The sequence below is a fragment of the Chiloscyllium plagiosum genome, unplaced genomic scaffold, assembly GCF_037043375.1.
Source record: "Chiloscyllium plagiosum isolate Xiang-an unplaced genomic scaffold, Cpla_swu_hap1 HiC_scaffold_4, whole genome shotgun sequence".
NCBI classification, from domain to species: domain Eukaryota; kingdom Metazoa; phylum Chordata; class Chondrichthyes; order Orectolobiformes; family Hemiscylliidae; genus Chiloscyllium; species Chiloscyllium plagiosum.
Genome location: NW_028270142.1, coordinates 1,326,963 through 1,351,657, shown reverse-complemented (window position 1 = coordinate 1,351,657; position 24,695 = coordinate 1,326,963). Strand labels below are relative to the sequence as shown.

Here is a 24,695-nt window from a genome sequence, read left to right as displayed (position 1 = left end):
GTTTCTCAGACTGCCTGAATATAGTTTCTCAAACTGCCTGAATGTAGTTTTTCAGACTGCCTTAATGTAGTTTCTCACACCGCCTGAATATAGTTTCTCAGACTGCCTGAACGTAGTTTCTCAGACAGCCTGAATATAGTTTCTCAGACCGCCTGAATGTAGTTTCTCAGACTCCCTAAATGTAGTTTCTCAGACTGCCTGAATATAGTTTATCAAACTGCCTGAACGTAGTTTCTCAGACTGCCTGAATGTAGTTTCTCACACCGCCTGAATATAGTTTCTCAGACTGCGTGAGCGTAATTTCTCAGACCGCCTGAACTTAGTTTCTCTGACCACCTTAACGTAGTTTCTCAGACAACCTGAATGGAGGTTTTCACACCGCGTGTGCATAGTTTCTCAGTCCACCTGAATGTAGTTTCTCAGACTGCCTGAATGTAGTTTCTGAGACGGCCTGAATGTAGTTTCTCACACCGCCTCAATGTAGTTTCTCAGACTGCCTAAATATAGTTTCTCAAGCAGCCAGAATGTAGTTTCTCACACTGCCTGAATATAGTTTTTCAGACAACCTGAATGTAGTTTCTCAAACTGCCTGAATGTAGTTTCTCAGACAGCCTGAATGTAGTTTCTCTGACTGCCTGAACGTAGTTTCTCAGACTGCCTGAATGTAGTTTCTCACATCGCCTGAATGTAGTTTCTCAGACTGCCTAAACGTAGTTTCTCAGCCTGCCTGAATATAGTTTCTCAGACCACCTGAATGTAATTTCTCAGACTGCCTGAATGTAGTTTTTCACACCGCCTGAATGTAGTTTCTCAGGCCGCCTAAACATAGCTTCTCAGACTGCCTGAATGTAGTTTCTCAAACTGCCTGAATGTAGTTTCTCAGACTGCCTGAACGTAGTTTCTCAAACAGCCTGAATGTAGTGTCTCCGACCCCCTGAGCATAGTTTCTCAGACTGCCTGTGCGTAGTTTCTCAGATCATCAGATCGTAATTTCTCAGACTGCCTGAACGTAGTTTCTCAGACTGCCTGAATGCAGTTTCTCAGACTGCCTGAACATCGTTTCTCAGACCGCCTGAGCCTAGTTTCTCAGACCACCTGAATATAGTTTCTCACACTGCCTGAATGTAGTTTCTCAGACTGCCTGTGCGGAGTTTCTCAGACAGCCCGAATGTAGTTTCTCAAACTGCCTGAATGTAGTTTCTCAAACTGCCTGAATGTAGTTTCCCAGACTTCCTGAACGTATATTCTCAGGCTGCCTGAATATAGTTTCTCACACCGCCTGAATGTAGTTTCTCAGTCCGCCTGAATGTAGTTTCTCACACCGCCTGAACGTAGTTTCTCAGACTGCCTGAATATAGTTTCTCAGACTGCCTGAATATAGTTTCTCAAACTGCCTGAATGTAGTTTCTCCGACCGCCTGAACGTAGTTTCTCAGACTGCCTGAATATAGTTTCTCAGACTGCCTGAATGTAGTTTCTCAGACTGCCTGAATGTAGTTTCTCAAACTGCCGGAATGTAATTTCCCAGACTTCCTGAACGTAGTTTCTCAGGCTGCCTAAATATAGTTTCTCACACCAGCTGAATGTAGTTTCGCAGACTTCCTGAACGTAGTTTCTCAGATTGACTGAATGTAGTTTCTCAAACAGCCAGAATGTAGTTTCTCAGACCGCCTGAATGTAGTTTCTCAAACAGCCTGAATGTAGTTTCTCAGACTGCCTGAGCGTAGTTTCTCAGACCGCCTTAACGTAGTTTCTCAGACAACCTGAATACAGTGTCTCACACCGCTTTAACGTAGCTTCTCAGACTGCCTGAATATAGTGTGTCAACCTGCCTGAATGTTGTTTCTCAGACCAACTGAATGTAGTTTCTCAGACCGCCTGAACGTAGTTTCTCAAACTGCCTGAATATAGTTTCTCAGACCGCCTGAATGTAGTTTCTCAGACCGCCTGTGCATAGTTTCTCAGTCCGCCTGAATGTAGTTTCTCAAACTGCCTGAATGTAGTTTCTCAGACCGCCTGTGCATAGTTTCTCAGTCCGCCTGAATGTAGTTTCTCAAACTGCCTGCATGTAGTTTCTCAGACTGCCTGAATATAGTTTCTCAGACCGCCTGAATGTAGTTTTTCACATTGCCTGAATGTAGTTTCTCAGACAGCCTGAATGTAGTTTCTCACATTGCCTGAATGTAGTTTCTCAGACAGCCTAAACATAGTTTCTCAGATTGCCTGAATATAGGTTCTCAAACAGCCAGAATGTAGTTTCTCAGACCGCCTGAATGTAGTTTCTCAGACCGCCTGTGCATAGTTTCTCAGTCCGCCTGAATGTAGTTTCTCAAACTGCCTGAATGTAGTTTCTCAGACCGCCTGTGCATAGTTTCTCAGTCCGCCTGAATGTAGTTTCTCAAACTGCCTGAATGTAGTTTCTGAGACCGCCTGAATGTAGTTTCTCAAACTGCCTGCATGTAGTTTCTCAGACTGCCTGAATATAGTTTCTCAGACCGCCTGAATGTAGTTTTTCACATTGCCTGAATGTAGTTTCTCACATTGCCTGAATGTAGTTTCTCAGATAGCCTAAACATAGTTTCTCAGATTGCCTGAATATAGGTTCTCAAACAGCCAGAATGTAGTTTCTCAGACTGCCTGAGCGTAGTTTCTCAGACCGCCTGAACGTAGTTTCTCAGACTGCCTGAATATAGTTTCGCAGACCGCCTGAGCGTAGTTTCTCAGACTGCCTAAACGTAGTTTCTCAGACTGCCTGAATATAGTGTGTCAACCTGCCTGAATGTTGTTTCTCAGACCAACTGAATGTAGTTTCTCAGACCGCCTGAACGTAGTTTCTCAAACTGCCTGAATGTAGTTTCTCAGACTGCCTATGCGTAGTTTCTCAGACCGCCTTAACGTAGTTTCTCAGACCGCCTGAATTTCATTTCTCAGACCGCCTGAACGTAGTTTCTCAGACCGCCTGAATATCGTTTCTCAGACTGCCTGAACGTAGTTTCTCAGACTGCCTAAACATAGTTTCTCAGACTGCCTGACTATAGTTTCTCAAGCAGCCAGAATGTAGTTTCTCAGACTGCCTGAATATACCTTCTCACACAGCCTGAATGTAGTTTCTCAAACTGCCTGAATGTAGTTTCTCAGACAACCTGAGCGTAGTTTCTCAGACTGCCAGAATATAGTTTCTCAGACTGCCTGAGCGTAGTTTCTCAGACCACCTGAATATAGTTTCTCACACCGCCTGAATGTAGTTTCTCAGACCGCCTGTGCATAGTTTCTCAGACTGCCTAAACGTAGTTTCTCAGACTGCCTGAATATAGTTTCTCAAACTGCCTGAATGTAGTTTCTCACACCGCCTGAATGTAGTTTCTCAGACTGCCTGAACGTAGTTTCTCAGACAGCCTGAATATAGTTTCTCAGACCGCCTGAATGTAGTTTCTCACACTGCCTAAACGTAGTTTCTCAGACTGCCTGAATGTAGTTTCTCACACTGCCTGAATATAGTTTCTCAGACTGCGTGAGCATGATTTCTCAGACCGCCTGAACTTAGTTTCTCTGACCACCTTAACGTAGTTTCTCAGACAACCTGAATGTAGGTTTTCACACCGCGTGTGCATATTTTCTCAGTCCACCTGAATGTAGTTTCTCAGACTGCCTGAATGTAGTTTCTGAGACGGCCTGAATGTAGTTTCTCACACTGCCTCAATGTAGTTTCTCAGACCGCCTAAACATAGTTTCTCAGACTGCCTAAATATAGTTTCTCAAGCAGCCAGAATGTAGTTTCTCACACTGCCTGAATATAGCTTCTCACACAGCCTGAATGTAGTTTCTCAAACTGCCTGAATGTAGTTTCTCAGACAACCTGAATGTAGTTTCTCAGACTGCCTAAACGTAGTTTCTCAGAATGCCTGAATGTAGTTTCTCAGACTGCCTAAACGTAGTTTCTCAGACTGCCTGAATATAGTTTCTCAAACAGCCAGCATGTTGTTTCTCAGACTGTCTAAATATAGTTTCTCACACCGCCTAAATGTAGTTTCACAGACTGCCTGTGCGTAGTTTCTCAGATTATCAGATCGTAGTTTCTCAGACTGCCTGAACGTAGTTTCTCAGACTGCCTGAATGTAGTTTCCCAGACTTCCTGAACGTATATTCTCAGGCTGCCTGAATATAGTTTTACACACCTGCTGAATGTAGTTTCTCAGACTGCCGAAACGTATTTTCTCTGACCACCTGAATATAGTTTCTCAGACCGCCTGTGCATAGTTTCTCAAACTGCCTGAATATAGTTTCTCACACCGCCTGAATGTAGTTTCTCAGACTGCCTAAACGTAGTTTCTCAGCCTGCCTGAATGTAGTTTCTCACACCGCCTGAATGTGGTTTCTCAGGCCACCTGAACATAGCTTCTCAGACTGTCTGAATATAGTTTCTCAAACAGCCAGCATGTTGTTTCTCAGACTGTCTGAATATAGTTTCTCAGACCGCCTGAACGTAGTTTCTCAAACAGCCTGAATGTAGTTTCTCAGATCGCGTGAGCATAGTTTCTCAGACTGCCTGTACGTCGTTTCTCAGACTTCCTGAACGTAGTTTCTCAGACCATCAGATCGTAGTTTCTCAGACTGCCTAAATGTAGTTTCTCAGACTGCCTGAATGTAGTTTCTCAGACCGCCTGAATGTAGTTTCTCAGACTGCCTAAATGTCATTTCTCAGACTGCCTGAATGCAGTTTTTCAGACTGCCTGAATGTAGTTTCTCAGACCGCCTGAACGTAGTTACTCAGACTGCCTGAATGTAGTTTCTCAGATTGCCAGAATGTAGATTCTCAGGCTGCCTAAATATAGTTTCTCAGACCGCCTGAATGTTGTTTCTCAAACCGCGTGAGCATAGTTTCTCAGACCGCCTGAATGTAGTTTCTCAGACTGCCTGAATGTAGTTTCTCAGAAGACCTCAATGTAGTTTCTCAGACCGCCTGAGCATAGTTTCTCAGACTGCCTGAATGCAGTTTCTCAGACTGCCTGTACGTAGTTTCTCAGACTGCCTGATTATAGTTTCTCAAACTGCCTGAATGTTGTTTCTCAAACCACGTGAGCATAGTTTCTCAGACCGTGAGCATATTTTCGCAGACCACCTTAACGTAGTTTCTCAGACTGCCTGAATGTAGTTTCTCAGAAGACCTCAATGTAGTTTCTCAGACCGCCTGAGCATAGTTTCTCAGACTGCCTGAACATAGTTTCTCTGACCGCCTGAATGTTATTTCTCAGACCTTCTGAATGAATTAGTAGATTAATTCTGGGTGATAAGTGGTATCCACTAATGATATGATAGCTTGCCGCAGCACAAAGGCCAAGTGACTAGCAAGGACAGCATTGAATAAGCGATAGATGTTTTGAGTTTCAGATGCCTGGATTGATTTGGGGGACCTTGGAATACAGCCCCTTTACATGGAATACATGGCCACTCATGTCTTGGTGAAATCTGCATTTCTGTTTAACCTTGCTTTCTTGAGAGGCATTGCAAAGCCGAGCATTGAGTGCACCATATTCTCCTCCAATGACCCTGAGTTGGAGCAGATTCAATGCGAAACAGCCATCAGCTACTATCACTGGGTGTACTACAGGGGAAGTTCACCTCTCTGTGGAATGGTCCTTAAATTAAAAGACAAATCAATCTTCTCCCTGTGGTATCTGACTTTTTTTCATAAGTGCTCTTAACATCCTAGTGACCTGATTTTCCAAAATTCCATAGGTGACATTTATATTGCCTCCATTGGAAGGTTACTCTTTCAGGTGTCCAATCTGTACATGCTCTGGTTATGACCAACTGGTGAGGAAATGAACAGGCAATGTGTGCACTGCAACAACTTCCACTTTCCACACCATCTCACACTTTAGTATTCCATCCAAAAATATCATTTCTTCAGACCCCAGTCACTATTGGCTGGCTTTATCAGAAAGTTAGTGCTCCTAATTGGTGTTCTCTTTAAATCTACTTCCTAACGTTGTGACCACAATTCCGCAAACCCACGTGAAACTTGAGGAAGCGCCTGTCATGCTGCTGTGTTTAACAAATGGTTTCAAAGTCAGATTGTGGTAATAATGTAGATGTGTAATGCGTTGCTGAGAGGCCAGAACTTCGTATCCCCCAGGTCGTATTAAAGTTAACCACAAAGGGGTTCCACCCACTGGGCAGCTGTTTTTCATGTTCAAGTAGCAGTTAGACACCATCATTTTCTGACCACTTTAAAAATAAAAGGTTACTTGGAAAGTTTTAAAGTTCCCAGTGCAGCAGTTGTGATCCAATATACTGTCTGAGCACATTTAGATCATGGTTATATGTAGAACTGGAGTTAAACTTTGCAAAGTCAAGTCAATGTGAGATGGACTCCTGAAGGGGTATCACATCATTTCGTTTCGATCTGATCAGCATAACAACCTATCCTGCCACATTCAGGTCAGTACATATCAGTGAAACCTTCCTTGCCAAAAGTGGCAATATAACTGCAGCCTAAATTTCAAGCTTGTTCTTTGTAGAGAAATGTTTTTCCCATGTGAGTATTTGGGAGTTAGCATAATAAAAGGCACAAACACTGAGAGATTGCATATAAATGGAATTACTATTCATGTATTCAAACTCACTGAAGCTTATTTCTGAGCAACTGGACATTCTTTTATTGAAGATCTGAAACTGAGCTCAGTGCCACATCAGAGAAAAATGCAAGTGGGCAGGTTAATGTCATTCATTGCTTACTCTTTCGCTGTGACATGCTCCTTTATAATTGTTTAAGAACTGAATCATTGAAAATATGATTTACACTACTTATTCACTTTATGTCATGCATTCATTTAGGAATCCAAATTTACTTAAACTGGCTAATTGTATTTGTTTTGCTAGAGTTTAAAGTATGAGTCGTAATTTTATTAGTTCAGAAATTACTATTTTCTTTCCGATATCATTTTTAAAATGAGGACAAGAATGCAGGTTCAATTAGTTTACAAATAAGGTGACAATCATAATTTTATCGTTCTTAAGAGGTATCGTGTCTGAAACATTTTACAGCTAAGTAAAACATGAAACAAATATGTGAATATTTATTTTAAAATACCAAAATGCTAATGCATGACAACATGAGTAAAATGAACTTTTAAAGTAAATTGGGGTAGTAAAATGATGGTAATGTTTTACAACTTACAATTTCAAATAATTGCAAGAAAGATATAAGATGCCAGTCAGGCACTGTTTGTATTAAAATTCATGATAGTTTTCTTTCCAAACATAAGTTGTTATTCTGTAAGGGGGCTACTCGAGCAATACTGTTGTATTTGCTGCATCACTGTATTTCTATAACAGATTAATGATGTTTGCTCTGTTACTACCTTTTTGTAAACTATGCAAATTCAATTTTGGGAGAGATCATTGCATATCATTCAGTTTATGGCTTGCTTACTGCCAGCTGTTCCCATTTTCCAAATTTATGCTTTTTTTATTCCTTTCACCATATGTATTCTGTTATAGAAAGTACTGCTATTTTGAAGATTGTTCCTGAGAAGTGAGAGTAATAGATATACATGTTCAATAAATAAATAAAGCGCAAGTTAACTTGTAATGAGGTGTATTCATACTTCAGTGTTTAAATGCTATTTATGGATTTTTATACAACATTTCTCTTAAATCACTGAAGCTGTGCGGTTTAAAAACATTGTGGCTGGAAGAAGGTAGATCTGATGCTGTGTAATGTACAGATCTGATAATTAAAGTACTGCATAAAAATATCTCATGGAAAGAATATTCAAAACATACATGGGATTAAATTAAACCTTTTTGCTGACAATTACTCCAACAGTGATGTTTTAAAATTCAATTAGAATATACAAATAGAGGAAGAGTGAGTACAAGCATTTTTTAATCCATTGTAAATGTTACAACCCTCCATTTCACGGCGTTATCATGGTAAGAGATGAAAGCCTCAAGTTGCAGAGGCCATTATGTGAACCACCTCATTAAAAAATACAGCTTTCAATATATAGTTTAACCATTTCACCTGTTTATAAGAGGAGTGCTTTGCAAGATGATGTGTTGTATAGGAATCCTTGTAAAGTCTATGTGGTCTAGATACAAGTTATTTGCACTATTACTTAACATTATATATAGGTGTTCTTAAAGTGCCAGAATAAATGACCAGTGAAATCATTGCACAGAGGCTGGAATCCCATCACCAAGTCACCCTTTATTTACACATGAACAGTTCTTGACTTTAGTTCTAGGAGAAAGTGAGGACTGCAGATGTTGGAGATTAGAATCAAGAAGGTGATGCTGGAAAAGCACAGCAGGTCAGGCAGCATCCGAGAAGCAGGACGTTCATCCGGCCTCAGACAGAGCCAGCTACCAGTATCTCTGACACTGCCCTTTTTATCTGTCAGCCAGGGCTCCCTGGCTGCACCAGATTAACAGCTCCAATCAGGGAATTTGTTCTATTATGTCCAGCTGGCTGACCTCATTACAATCAAATTACAATTATAGAAGTGAAATTAGTTGGTTTATGTATTTGCAAGTTAAATAACAATGAAGCATTAAACTAAAGCGATGGTTAGAGATACATTCTGCACTGCATTCTTTGTATTCCCAAAGTGAACTGTAGGAACATTTGTCTATGTCAATGCATGGTAATTGGAATTGGTACTTTCTCCCACTGCATCAATGACTTTTTTGTGATTTAAAAAATATTTACTCCAGTTTCCAGCTTCAGAAATTTTAAAGAAAGCTTTAGTAGGACGAAACATATAAAGTTAAAAGAGAAAAAGTATAACATAGCAAAGATAAGTGGGAAAACAGAGGACTGGGAAGCTTTTAAAGAACAACAGAGGATTACTAAGAAGGAAATATGCAGAGAAAAAATGAGGTACGAAGGTAAATTGGCCAATAATATAAAGGAGGATAGTAAAAGTTTTTTTAGGTATGTGAAAGGCAAAAAAATGGTTAGGACTAAAATTGGGCCCTTGAAGACAGAAACAGGGGAATATATTACGGGGAACAAAGAAATGGCAGAAGTATCGAATTGGTACTTCAGATCTGCGTTCACTGCGGAAGACACAAGCAATCTCCCTGAGGTAATATTGGCTGAAGGACCTGAACTGAAGGGAATTTATATTTGCCAGGAATTGGTGTTGGAGAGACTGTTAGGTCTGAAGGTTGATAAGTCCCCGGGGCCTGATGGTCTACATCCCAGGGCACTGAAGGAGGTGGCTCGAGAGATCGTGGATGCGTTGGTGATTATTTTCCAGAGTTCGATAGATTCGGGATCAGTTCCTGCAGATTGGAGGGTGGCTAATGTTGTACCACTTTTTAAGAAAGGTGGGAGAGAGAAAGCAGGAAATTATAGACCAGTTAGTCTGACCTCAGTGGTGGGGAAGATGCTGGAGTCTATTATAAAGGATGAAATTATGACACATCTGGATAGTAATAACAGGACAGGACAGAGTCAGCATGGATTTATGAAGGGGAAATCATGCTTTGCTGATCTTCTGGAATTTTTTGAGGATGTAACTCTGAAGATGGACGAGGGAGATCCAGTAGATGTGGTGTACCTGGACTTTCAGAAAGCTTTTGATAAAGTCCCACATAGGAGGTTAGTGAGCAAAATTAGGGCAAAGTACTAACTTGGATTGAAAGTTGGTTGGCTGATAGGAAACATGAAGGGCTTTTGCCCGAAACGTCGATTTCATAGAACATAGAACATAGAACATAGAACAATACAGCGCAGTACAGGCCCTTCGGCCCTCGATGTTGCGCCAATCCAAGCCCACCTAACCTACACTAGCCCACTATCCTCCATATGCCTATCCAATGCCCGCTTAAATGCCCATAATGAGGGAGAGTCCACCACTGCTACTGGCAGGGCATTCCATGAACTCACGACTCGCTGAGTAAAGAACCTACCCTTAACATCTGTCCTATACCTACCCCCCCTTAATTTAAAGCTATGCCCCCTTGTAATAGCTGACTCCATATGTGGAAAAAGATTCTCACTGTTGACCCTATCTAAACCCCTAATCATCTTATACACCTCTATCAAGTCACCCTTAAACCTTCTTTTCTCCAAAGAAAACAACCCCAAGTGCCTCAGCCTTTCCTCATACGACCTTTCTACCATACCAGGCAACATCCTGGTAAACCTCCTCTGCACCCGTTCCAGTGCCTCCACATCCTTCCTATAGTATGGCGACCAAAACTGCACACAATACTCCAGATGTGGCCGCACCAGAGTCTTATACAACTGCAACATGACCTCAGTACTCCGGAACTCAATTCCTCTACCAATAAAAGCCAGTACGCCATATGCCTTCTTCACCGCACTATTTACCTGGGTGGCAACTTTCAGAGATCTGTGTACATGGACACCAAGATCCCTCTGCTCATCCACACTACCAAGTATCCGACCATTAGCCCAGTACCCCATCTTTTTATTACACTTACCAAAGTGAATCACCTCACACTTAGCTACATTGAACTCCATTTGCCACCTTTCTGCCCAGTTCTGCAGCTTATCTATATCCCGCTGTAACCTGCCACATCCTTCCTCACTGTCTACAACTCCTCCGACTTTCGTATCATCCGCAAACTTACTCACCCAACCTTCTAACCCCTCCTCCAGGTCATTTATAAAAATGACAAACAGCAATGGTCCGAAAACAGATCCTTGCGGAATACCGCTAGTGACGGCACTCCAAGATGAACATTTGCCATCAACTACTACCCTCTGTCTTCTTCCATCCAGCCAATTCCTAATCCAAACCTCCAACTCACCCTCAATGCCATTCCTCCGTATTTTTTGCAGTAGTCTACTATGGGGAACCTTATCAAATGCCTTACTAAAATCCATATACACCACATCTACTGCTTTCCCCTCGTCCACCTCCTTAGTCACCTTCTCAAAGAATTCAATAAGGTTTGTGAGGCACGACCTGCCCTTCACAAAACCATGCTGACTATCCTTGATCACATTATTCCTCTCCAGATGTTCATAAATCCTATCCCTTACAATTCTCTCTAAGATTTTGCCCACAACAGAAGTGAGACTCACCGGCCTATAGTTACTAGGGTTATCCCTACTCCCCTTCTTGAACAAGGGAACCACATTTGCTAGCCTCCAATCTTCTGGCACTACTCTTGTAGACAACGAGGACATAAAAATCAAGGCCAATGGCTCTGCAATCTCTTCCCTTGCTTCCCAGAGAATCCTACGATAAATGCCATCAGGCCCAGGGGACGTATCTATTTTCACCCTTTCCAGAATTTCCAACACCTCTTCTCTACATACCTCAAAGCCATCCATTCTACTTAATTGTGACTCAGTATTCACATTGACAACAATGTCCTGTTCCTGAGTGAATACTGACGAAAAGTATTCATTCAGTGTCTCCCCAATCTCTTCAGCCTCCACACGCAACTTCCCCCTACTATCCTTGACTGGACCTATTCCTACCCTAGTCATTCTTTTATTCCTGACATACCTATAGAAAGCCTTAGGGTTTTCCCTAATCCTACCAACTAAGGACCTTTCATGTCCCCTCCTTGCTGCTCATTGGATGCTACCTGAACTGCTGTGCTCTTCCAGCACCACTAATCCAGAATCTGGTTTCCAGCATCTGCAGTCATTGTTTTTACCTGACAGGAAACAAAGAGAAGTGATAAACGGTTCCATTTCGGAATGGCAGGCAGTGACTAGTGGGGTACCGCAGGGATCAGTGCTGGGACCGCAGCTTTTTACAATATATGTTAATGATATAGAAGATGGTATCAGTAATAACATTAGCAAATTTGCTGATGATACAAAGCTGGGTGGCAGGGTGAAATGTGATGAGGATGTTAGGAGATTACAGGGTGACCTGGACAAGTTAAGTGAGTGGTCAGATGCATGGCAGATGCAGTTTAAGGTGGATAAATGTATGGTTATTCACTTTGGTGGCAAGAACAGGAAGGCAGATTACTACCTCAATGGAATCAATTTAGGTAAAGGGGCAGTACAGAGAGATCTGGGTGTTCTTGTACACCAGTCAATGAAGGTAAGCATGCAGGTACAGCAGGTAGTGAAGAAGGCTAATAGCATGCTGGCCTTCATAACAAGAGGGATTGTGTATAGAAGCAAAGAGGTTCTTCTGCAGCTGTACAGGGCCCTGGTAAGACCACACCTGGAGTATTGTGTGCAGTTCTGGTCTCCAAATTTGGGGAAAGACATTCTGGCTATTGCGGGAGTGCAGCGTAGTTTCACGAGGTCAATTCCTGGGATGGCGGGATTACTTTACATTGAAAGACTGGTGCAACTGGGCTTGTATACCCTTGAGTTTAGAAGATTGAGAGGGGATCTGATTGAGACATAAGATTATTAAAGGCTTGGACACTGTGGTGGCATGAAACATGTTTCCGCTGATGGGTGAGTGCCGAACCAGAGGACACAGCTTAAAAATACGGGGTAGACCATTTAGGACAGAGATGAGGAGAAACTTCTTCACCCAGAGAGTGGTGGCTGTGTGGAATGCTCTGCCCCAGAGGGCAGTGGAGGCCCAGTCTCTGGATCCATTTAAGAAAGAGTTGGATAGAGGTCTCAAGGATAGTGGAATCAAGGGTTATGGAGATAAGGCAGGAACAGGATACTGATTAAGGATGATCAGCCATGATCATATTGAATGGTGGTGCAGGCTCGAAGGGCTGAATGGCCTACTCCTGCACCTATTGTCTACTGTCTATTGAAGCAATAAGTCTTTAACACCCTCCTTTTAGTAAATAAATGGTGAGGCTTTAACCTCAAAGGCACAAAATGTCATATTTTCAACATTTTGTGTTAAATTATCATCCACAGCACATGCGTACACTTCTTGTGCTGGAAATGCTTCTCAGTCGGTTGGTCACATCAGTGCAAGGAGTTGGTGCTGTTGTATGCAGAGTACATTATCTCATTCAGTGTATCATACTGATTCCCCATTGCCATTTTCAACTTCTGTATTCCAACTCAGGTACTGTGTAAACCGACAGGGTTGAAGATGCTTGGAGCAGCAGGTAGGTCATCTAGCAGTGCCTTTAGAAGAGATGATGACGAGGTACTGGTTTTGGACGGGGGTGGACAAAGTTAAAAATCACACAACACTAGGTTAAAGGACAGGTTTATTGGAGTGACTAGCTTTCAGAGCGCTGCACCTTCATGAGGTAACTAGTCACCTCCAAGTAAATCTGTTGGACTATAACCTGGTGTTGTGTGATTTTTAACTTTAAAAGAGTTGACCGGACACCATCAGGTTAAATTGCTAATCATTTTGTTCTAGCTGCTGCTGACTTGATGTATTGTATTTGGTTTGTAATGTTACATAAAGTTTGCTCTGAGTTGAGTTTGGATCAGTGCATCTCAGCTTTGGCGCTGTGTTATGATAGAGAATGAGTAAAGGTATCAGAGAGAAGGGCAGGCTGGTAGAAGAAGCATGATAATGAGACAGAGTCTCAGCAAGACACCAGGATGTTCAGGGAGTAAACCTTCTGCCTCAAACTCTTCAAAAAGCTGCACATTAGATCCATCTGTTTCACTGAGGGAATGCTCACTGTAACCTACCATCATTACAGGCTGATCTGCAAATTCCAAACAGAGTGAAAGATGCCATCACCAAAACCTGAGAAAGTACCATAGCCAGGAATCTCTTTATGTTGGGTTCATTCCAGGCTGGAGTTGGGGAGTTCTCCTTCATCTTATAGTTTGCTGTTCTCTGTTGAATAAAAGAAGTAACTACTATACTAAAGCTTCATCATAACAGCAGATTTCCTCATGGCCTAGGCTGCTATTGGTTAGGGATTGTACTATGGACACTGTTTCCAATTCCAGGAGTTACTTCAAATGCAGAGGGTTCAGCTCTTGCAACGTGCACCATTTGTGTGATTTTTGCTCAATGTATTGTGCAGGTGAATACAGGTTATAGGTAGCAATCATGCATCTCTTTAATGTATTGCAGTAACTGGAACCCAGGGCCAGGTGGATCTCATTGACTATGAGACCCTTGATTGGGCCAGTCATGGAGCCCAAGCTGACAGATCTCAACAGGAGGTCTCCTCAGACTGTGCAAATGTAAATAAAAGGGGACTTGGGGATGAGATACCAGCCACTGTGCAATCATTTCATGTGCCACAAGAATTTGAGTCTCCAATTGAAGGTGGCTACTAGTGACAAAAGCTAGCTACTGACAAACCTCTTTGTGACTCCAGTGAACAATCCACAAGCTCGCTTATAGAAACGGCCATGCTGCCAAATGGAATATCATCAAGAAGACCACTGGGGTGCTTAAGTAATATTAACATTGTGTACAACACTCTGGAAAAGTCCCTGTACAAGATTGCAGAGCATGTGACATGATTTCTTGTGGTTTGCTATATCCTGCCCAATCTCATCATGATAAAGTTACAGTCCTTATAATCAGGTACATTGCAAGCAGTGGAATGGCAGAAACAAGAGCTGAGGAAGAAAGAGAGGAGGCCACTCATATATCTTAATTCTTCTGGGCTGCCCATCATCTGAGCACAAACACAATCCCTATACCCTCTTCTACAATTCCACACCTTAACCACCCTCTGTTACCAACTATCACAATATCCTCTTGACTCCAATACAAACGGAAAATCCATCATAAAACAAATGGTCCTAGTAAATTATGTAATATTCCATATAAAACACAACTCATCACATATATCCTTTGCTCTACTATCTGTCTTCCATTCCCAATTCCTGGCCAAGTGTTCCCACAGAGTAGTAAGCTGGCTGGGAAAAGGCTGTTGGCTCTCAATGGGAGATACAGCGGATGGTGTGCAGGATGACCTTGTGAGGTCTTGGTAGATTACCTTCACTATCGGTACACATACCCCTTTCAGAGAGGTACATTAGACATGAATATGCTCAGAAAGTGGATTTGCTGTAAGAACCACCAAACCTTCAAGGAATTTAAATCTCCTGCCCTTTAAATAAAATACCTGTAATTTATTTTAAATAGTGCTAACAAGTTCACTCTCTGTCTGTTGACATAAACCACAGGGCTCTTCTTAAATACTTTTTGCAGAATGATTGAATCCACATCCTGCCATTATCACAGAGGGCCAGAGGCCTGTGAATTGAAAGTTTGATTGATGTCTCCAAATGGTTAAGAAGTGTTTGATGTGGGCATTTAAATGCAAATTCTGGATTAGTGGTGCTGGAAGAGCACAGCAGTACTGCTCCTTGGATGCTGCCTGAACTGCTGTGCTCTTCCAGCACCACTAATCCAGAATCTGGTTTCCAGCATCTGCAGTCATTGTTTTTACCTATTCAAATACAAATGTTTGTTTCAAAAAAGATTAAATTCTTGAATGAAGTGTTTTCTTTTATAAAGGATTACACTTTCTTTTTATAAAGTTGGAAGATTTATTTTTTAACTAAGCTCCACAATCGTCACTTAAAACTTTATTTCATCTCAGCATTGCTTCTGAAAATCAGACATAAAGGACACTAGGCAATTTAAAACAGAGAACTGCAAATGCTGGAGATCTGAAACAAACCAACACAGAAATTGTTTGTGAAACTCATCAGATCTGGCAGCATCTGTGGGGCAAAAGCAGAGTTAATATTTCAATTCCAGTGACACCTGCCGAGGCCCAGATTCAAAGGTTGGCATGAAGAGTATGGTGGGTAGAAGGATTGGAATGAGTTGGCATAAAGGGTATGGTGGGTAGAAGGATTGGAATGAGTTGACATGAAGGGTATGGTGGGTAGAAGGATTGGAATGAGTTGGCATGAAGAGTATGGTGGGTAGAAGGATTGGAATGAGTTGGCATAAAGGGTATGGTGGGTAGAAGGATTGGAATGAGTTGACATGAAGGGTATGGTGGGTAGAAGGATTGGAATGAGTTGGCATGAAGAGTATGGTGGGTAGAAGGATTGGAATGAGTTGGCATGAAGGGTATGGTGGGTAGAAGGATTGGAATGAGTTGGCATGAAGGGTATGGTGGGTAGAAGGATTGGAATGAGTTGGCATGAAGGGTATGGTGGGTAGAAGGATTGGAATGAGTTGGCATGAAGAGTATGGTGGGTAGAAGGATTAGAATGAGTTGGCACTATGTCAGCGTGGTGTAACAGAGTGATGGGTATGGTCAGTAGAGGGGCACAGATTGGTATATGAAGGTGTAGTGCTAATAGGGGATTGGTGGGCAATGAGGTATCATGAGTTGGTTTGAATAAGGATGGAAAGTGTATGGTGGGTGTGTCTGGAGAGTAAGGGCTAGACATCTGTCTTTTAGTTTTGTTTTTAATACAGCTGCGATGGAGTTGTGGATCTCTGAGGCCAGACTGACACAGAGCTTACCAATGCAACTGATAATCCTTTGGGTTATATTATTCATTTCATGGGATGTGGTGTCGCTGGCTGGGCCAGTATTTACTGCCCATCCCTAGTTGCCCCTTGAGAAGGTGGGGGTGAGCTGCCTTCTTGAACCGCTGCAGTCCATGTGCCGTGGGTTGACCCACAATGCCTTAGGGACGGAATTCCAGGATTATGACCCAGCCACAGTGAAAGAACGGTGATATATTTGCAAGTCAGGATGGTAAGTAGCTTGGAGGGAAACTTGAAGGTGGTGGTGTTCCTATGTATCTGCTGCCCTTGTCCTTCTAGATGGAAAAATGGTTATGTATTTGGAAAGCATTGTCTAAGGAGCCTTAGTGAATTTCTGTAGTGCATTTTGTAGATAGTACACACTGCTGTGGGGTGGGGGAGAGTGTGGATGTTTGTGAATGTGGTGCAAATCAAACAGATTGCATTATTCTGGATGGTGTCAAGCAACTTGAGTGTTGTTGAAGCTGCACCCACCCAGGCAAATGAGGAGTTTTCCATCACATTCCTGACGTGTGCCTTGTAGATAGTGGACAAGCTTTGGGGAGTAAGGAGATGAGTTACTCACTGCAGTATTCCTAGTCTCTGACCTACTCTTGTAGTCACTGTGTTCATGTAGTGAGCCCAGTTGAGTAGCTGGTCAATGATAACCCCCAGGATGTTGATAGTGGGGGATTCAATGATGGTAACACCATTGAATGTTAAGGGGCAGTGGTTAGATTGTCTTATATTGGAGATAGTAATAAGCTGGAATTTGTTGCCACTTGTCTACTCAAACCTGGATATTGTGCAGATCTTGTTGCATTTGAACATGGCCTGCTTCAGTATCTGAGGAACTGTGAATGGTGCTGAACATTGTGCATTCATCAGGGAACATCCCCACTTCTGTCATTATCATGGAAGGAAGATCATTGGTGAAGCAGCTGAAGATGGTTGGGCCGAGGACACTACCCTGAGGAACTCCTGCAGACATGTCCTAGAGCTGAGATAACTGACCTCTAACTGTCATTCTTGGTTCTAATTATGACTGCAACAAACTACTTCCAGATTGTTCCGGAGGGTTGCAGACTAAATCCTCATTAACACCCTCTCCCATGGAATGACAATAAGATCAGCATTGTGCTTTCTCCCAAGCTGGGTTGTTATGTGGGGGCATGGATGTTCTGAGGTGAATTGAGTGGGTGGGGTTTGAGATGACATGTGACAACGTGAGTATGGGTGAAGGAATGAGGGTATCTGAAGGTGATGTGGGTCAGCATTGATGTGGATAGGAGTGATGTAAGAACTGAGGATCAAGGGACTATTACATGATGTTGGGAGCTGGGCTACAGTGTTAGAAAGCTCTGAGGAGGTCTCTGTCCATAGCCACACCCCTCATGCTCTCCATTGTGGCTCAAAGACATAGAGTGAGTCCAAACCCTGTGTGAAAAGACAGTGTCACAAATGGGAGAAAGTGAAGTCTGCAGATGCTGGAGATCAGAGTCAAAAAGCGTGTTGCTGGAAAAGCGCAGCAGGTCAGGCAGCATCTGAGGAGCAGGAGAGTCGACGTTTCACGCATAAGCTCACATTCCTAATGAAGAGCTTTATGCATGACTCTCCTGCTCCTCAGATGCTGCCTGACCAGCTCTGCTTTTCCAGCATCACACTTTCTGACAGTGTCACAAATAGGTCAGTTGTGCATTCCTGAAAGTGAAACAGTATTTCCCGAAATCCACAAGAGAACCTGAACCTTTGGCAGCTACAGCTACCAAAATGCACAAGCCCTTCGGGAGGTGAGGCTGGATTTAAATCAGGAAGGCTCCATGAACATTTTGTTCAAACTGTCATGTTTTGAGCCTCTTTTTCAGGAGCACACCCTACGCTTTTGAACCTGAAACAATTTGCTCCAAAATTTACTTAAAAAGAATATAGATTTAAATTTGTTGCACAACTCTAAAACTAAATGTATTTTTTAAGAAGAATACTGAAAGACATGAACAATTTAAAATACAGTGTTCAGTTCACAATATGCAATATATAATGTTGAGTGGAACTCCAGCAGGCCCCAGACAAACATGCTCAATGATTGTGGCTCTGGTTCTGCATCAGGTTACACTCTGTCCTGTCCATTCATTTTGATGGCCATTTAAACAATGTAATTAAAGGCCTTGATATGTTGACTTGAGCCTGAAAACAGCTGTTCCTGAAAACATGATGAATGTATAACATAGAATAGGTCACATGATAATGTTGGTTTAACTCAAGTGCAACAGGGCAGCATTTCCATGATGGTCAGATTTTTGAACAAGATTGAATTGTACATTGGTTGACGAGATGCTGATAAAGCCAGATACTGTGAGACAACCAGGGCCTTAGCGGGGATTAGTGAGGAGAAAACTTGCTTTCTGAGTTGATGAAGAGATCACCTGTATTGCAAAATTTAATTGTTTTTCTTCCAAATGTGAAAAATTCCTTGGTTGCTATATAATTATGGAAATAACTCATTTACTTCATGGTGTCATATTTTACAAAAATGCAGCATTGAAATTCAGTCAAATAAAAAATATATGGATTATTTACTGATGACAGGTGGACAAGGAAATTCATGCTAAGAGTCTGTAAAGAAGACATTCTGGAGTTTTACTTGATTGGTCTTGAAGTTCAGGGAGAAATTCTGCAGGTCTGTCCTTTGGTTGTAAATTAAATGGTACAGAGGGTAGGTTGTACAATATAATTCTTACTGACATACTTGGCAGCGTTTTCCAAAGGCACAGAATATGCTGATGATATCCAGCTCTCATAACTTCATCTCACCATCATCTCTCCTGAATCCTTTGTTTTGCTAAATGATCAGACTACTCAGAAATGTCATGCTCCATGAACAAAACTTTCCTCCAATTAAATATTAGGAAGATTGAAATAATTGTGTTCAATCCTCACTCCAGACTCTATTACCTCGGTACCAAATAGATCCCTCTCTTGAGCGACAATCTTTGAGATCATGTCAGTCAGTTTGCAGCTTTGGTGTCTGTTTTTATTTTGAGAATCCAGCCTCATTTTATGTCATCACTAAAACAGCCTATTTCTAATTTGACCCTGTTTCAGCCCATCTGCTGCTGAAGCTTCCAAACAAACCTTTCATAAAATGTTTTCTTTTTCACCTCAGTACCCACTAACAACATTTGCAACTGGTCAAGCAACATCTCGATTTTAAAATTCTCAGTCTTGTTTTCAGATCCCTTTATGACCTTACCCCTTCCACTTCAGGATGATCTCCATTCCCAAAGCTACCTGAGATATCTGAGCTCATTGAGTGCTGGAGTCCAGATTGTTCCCAATTTTAATTGTTGCACAATTAGAGGCCATGCCTTTAGCTGTCTGGCTCCTGGGCTCTGGAATGTTCTTCCTAAGCATTCCGCTTTGCCACCTCACATTTCTCATTAAAGTCACTTCTATGAACCTGCCTCTTTGTCCATGTTTTTGCTCATCTTCCCTGACATCTCCTTACGGACGTAGATGTCATGCTGTCTTTTATAATACTTCTGCAACTTGCCTTGAGATGTTTCAGTATGTACAAGCTGTTGTTAATGTAACTTCATGGCCAAATGATTTAGCTTTATATATTTTTAAAGTTTATTGTCTGACATTGTTCTTTACTTTCTAAAGCTGCAGACTCATGGTTAAGTTTAGTTTGGTTTATAGGTCCTTGTCACAATGTACTAATTTACCGAGTGAATCCTCTTCATGTGTCAGTTAGACCCCTGGGATCCACACAGCAATTCTTTCCATCAGGGAGGGTCTGGAAACAGGAATTTTGGCTAATTAATCTTCCCCTTCATCTCATGATGCTTTTGGTACTTCTAATGCCGTTAGGTTAGATTTCAGCGACCCTATCTTTTCAAAAACTAAGAACAATACTGAACACTCAACAACTTCGAAAAACTTCCACTGAAAGAAGACCTGATTGCATTTGTTCATGTGGGATAAGGCAGGTGCAGGTCAGGATTCTCAGAGGACTATCCAGTGTAGATGAGAACTTCGACATGAAGAGGGTTATGCCACCTTTCATGTTCATGCGATATATCCTGACTGAAAATAAAATCTGTCAGTTTTTCCCAATGTCCCCTTTGTGAACAATTCACTTTATATTAAGCCATGTTGGTGGAACAAATGTATTGATTGTAGATTACAAAAGTAAGAGTTGATGGAAAAATGTGACCAATATTCATGAAGATGTAAATTAGAAGTTATGGATAAGAAATTTACATAATCTTTCTCCCTCCTGCAAACTTATTCTGCCTTGTGTTAAACGTTTCAATTATGTTATGACACTGAGACAAACAGGCAAAGCAAATCAGTCTTGAATACTCGATCCCAGACTCTGTGAATAATCTGTTCTCGACACTGGGTTTGTAGCTTAAACAAAAGACTTAGCAATTTATTATTCCCCATTGTCTGGACTTGTCAGAACACTTCCAGTATCAGAAGCATTGTGGAAGTACGTTGCTCTATTGGTCTGCTCTATTACATCTCACGTGACAGTATGCTATGTAACTCATCCCCTGACTCCCCAAAGCCTGTCTACTATCTACAAGGCACAAGTCAAGAGTGTGATGGAATCCTCCCCACTTGCCTGGATTGGGGAAGCTCCAACAACACTCAAGAAACTTGACACCATCCAGGACAAAGCAGCCCACTTGATTGGCACCACTTCCTCAAGCATCCACCCCCGCCACACTGGTGCTCAGTGGCAGCAGTTGTACTATTCACAGGATGCACTGCCGAAATTCATCAAAAGTCCTTAGACAGCACCTTCCAAACCCACAACCACTTACACCTCGAAGGATAAGGGCAGCAGATACATGGGAACACCATCCTCTGCAAGTTCCCCTCCAAGCATTGTGTAAGCACATTGCTCTATTGGTCTGCTCTACTACATTCACGTGACAGCTGGAGGCAAGAGAGGAGGGACAGTATTACAGCTGTACTGAGGGAGGATATTCCCGGAAATACATCCAGGGAAGTTATTTGGATGGAACTAAGAAATAAGAAAGGGATGATCACCTAATTCAGATTGTATTAAAGACCTCCTAACAGTCAGAGGGAAATTGAGAGACAAATTTGTAAGGAGATCTCAGTTATTTGTAAGAATAATAATGTGGTTATGGTAGGGGATTTTAACTTTCCAAACATAGTCTGGGACTGCCATAGTGTTAAGGGTTTAGATAGACAGGAATTTGTTAAGTGTGTACAAGGAAAGTTTCTGATTCAGTATGTGGATGTACCTACTAGAGAAGGTGCAAAACTTGACCTACTCTTGGGAAATAAGGCAGGGCAGGTGACTGAGGTGTCAGTGGGGGAGCACTTTGGGGCCATAATTCTATCCATTTTAAAATGGTGATGGAAAAAGACAGACCAGATCTAAATATTGATATTCTAAATTGGAGAAAGGCCAATTTTGACGGTATTAGACAAAAACTTTCAAAAGCTGATTAGTGGCAGATGTTCGCAGGTAAAGGGACGGCTGGAAAATGGGAAGCTGTCAGAAATGAGATAACAAGAATCCAGAGAAAGTATATTCCTGTCAGGGTGAAAGAGAAGGCTGGTAGGTATAGGGAATGCTGGATGACTAAAGAAATTGAGCGTTTGGTTAAGAAAAAGAAGGAAGCATATGTCAGGTACAGACAGGATAGATCGAGTGAATCCTGAGAAGAGTATAAAGGCAGTAGGAGTATACTTAAGAGGGAAATCAGGAGGGCAAAACGGGGACATGAGATAGCTTTAGCAAATAGAATTAAGGAGAATCCAAAGGGTTTTTACAAATACATTAAGGACAAAAGGGTAACGAGGGAGAGAATAGGGCCCCTCAAAGGTCTGCCTTTATGTGGAGCTGCAGGATATGGAGGAAGATACTAAACAAGGATTTTGCATCAGTATTTACTGTGGAAAAGGATATGGATGAAATAGAATGTAGGGAAATAGGTGGTGACATCTTGAAAAATGTCCATATTACAGAGGAGGAAGTGCTGGATGTCTTGAAATGTATTAAAGTGGACCCTGATCAGGTATACCCCAGAACTCTGTGGGAAGCTAAGGAAGTGATTACAGGGCCTCTTGCCGAGATATTTGTATCATCGATAGTCACAGGTGAGGTGTTGGAAGACTGGAGGACGTGGTGCCACTGTTTAAGAAGGGTGGTAAAGACAAGCCAGGGAACTATAGACCAGTGAGCCTGACCTCGGTGGTGGGAAAGCTGTTGGAGGGAATCCTGAGGGACAGGATGTACATGTATTTGGAAAGGCAAGGACTGATTAGGGATAGTCAACATGGCTTTGTGCATGGGAAATCATGTCTCACAAACTTGATTGAGTTTTTTGAAGAAGTAACAAAGAAGATTGATGAGGGCAGAGCAGTAGATGTGATCTATATGGACTTCAGTAAGGTGTTCGACAAGGTTACCCATGGGAGACTGATTAGCAAGATTAGATCTCATGGAATACAGGGAGAACTAGCCATTTGGAATTTAACAATGGAGTCTAACAATGACCATGAAATCGCTGGTGGGGGAAAAACATCTGTTTCATTATTGTACTTCAGGGAAGGAAACTGTCATCCTTACCTTCATGTGTCTCCAGGCCCACAGCAATGGGGTTAACTCTTAAATACTGTCTGTGCAATTATAGATGGGCAATAAATATTGGCCCAGTCAGTGATACCCTCATCATAGAAATGAATAAAAGGTATAAATGTAAAGAAAAACAAGGAAAACTGGTCTAATTGAAATGTATGGCACTAATGATCAAGTATAACACAGGAATTAACATACTTTGGACCAAAAAACCAAAGACATTTGTGTATGAGGGTGTGTGCCTGTGGTCGAGATGATTTTTCAAACTGTAGACTTAAAAGTTTGTAAATTTGCTATATTGAGGATGCAATCTATATCTGATCCATTGATCAATAGCCACTTGAGTTCACTGTACATAGTTAAAGCAAGTCTCATACTTAGTATGCTCGTTTCCAATGGAAAGGAACAACATATCTGAAGTAATTAAGCATTTCTGACACCAATTATTTCTAAACATATAGATCATAGGACATAGAACATTACAGCACAGTACAGGCCCTTCAGCCCTCAATGTTGTGCTGACCTGTGGATCCAAACTGAAGCCCGTCTAACCTACACTGTTCTATGTTCATCCATATGTTTATCCAATGACCATTTAAATGTCCTTAAAGTTGGTGCGTTTACTACTGTTGCAGGCAGTGTGTTCGATGCCCCTACTACTGTCGGAGTAAAGAAACTACCTCTGACACATGTCCTATATCTATCATCCCTCAACTTAAATCTATGTCCCCATCATGCTAGCCATCACCATCTGAGGAAAAAGGCTCCCACTGTCCACCCTATCTCACCCTCTGAATATCTTATAGAACATAGAACATAGAACAATACAGCACAGAACAGGCCCTTCGGCCCACGATGTTGTGCTGAACTTCTAACCTAGATTAAGTACCCATCCATGTACCTATCCAAATGCCGCTTAAAGGTCGCCAATGATTCCGACTCTACCACTCCCACAGGCAGCGCATTCCATGCCCCCACCACTCTCTGGGTAAAGAACCCACCCCTGACATCTCCCCTATACCTTCCACCCTTCACCTTAAATTTATGTCCCCTTGTAACACTCTGTTGTACCCGGGGAAAAAGTTTCTGACTGTCTACTCTATCTATTCCTCTGATCATCTTATAAACCTCTATCAAGTCACCCCTCATCCTTCGCCGTTCCAACGAGAAAAGGCCGAGAACTCTCAACCTATCCTCGTACGACTTCCTCTCCATTCCAGGCAACATCCTGGTAAATCTTCTCTGCACCCTCTCCAAAGCTTCCACATCTTTTCTAAAGTGAGGCGACCAGAACTGCACACAGTACTCCAACTGTGGCCTAACCAAAGTCCTGTACAGCTGCAACATCACTTCACGACTCTTGAATTCAATCCCTCTGCTAATGAACGATAATACTCCATAGGCCTTCTTACAAACTCTATCCACCTGAGTGGCAACCTTCAAAGATCTATGTACATAGACCCCAAGATCCCTCTGTTCCTCCACCTGACTAAGAACCCTACCATTAACCCTGTATTCCGCATTCTTATTTGTTCTTCCAAAATGGACAACCTCACACTTGGCAGGGTTGAACTCCATCTGCCACTCCTCAGCCCAGCTCTGCATCATATCTAAGTCCCTCTGCAGCCGACAACAGCCCTCCTCACTGTCCACAACTCCACCTATCTTCGTATCATCTGCAAATTTACTGACCCACCCTTCGACTCCCTCATC

At 42.1% G+C, this 24,695-nt stretch overlaps 1 protein-coding gene across 4 annotated transcripts in view; it reads left to right on the top strand.

The window, feature by feature from the left end:
• Positions 1–24,695, top strand: part of tox (thymocyte selection-associated high mobility group box) — a 640,302-nt gene that overhangs the window by 433,490 nt on the left and 182,117 nt on the right. Inside the window, exon 1 of one of the 4 annotated variants that reach the window (XM_087985899.1) lies at positions 6,422–6,440. The exons of the other annotated variants lie outside the window; for them this stretch is intronic. The gene's annotated coding sequence lies outside the window, so the exon portion shown is untranslated. Of the gene's footprint in view, positions 1–6,421; positions 6,441–24,695 lie in introns of those variants that run through there. 4 annotated transcript variants of the gene reach the window in all.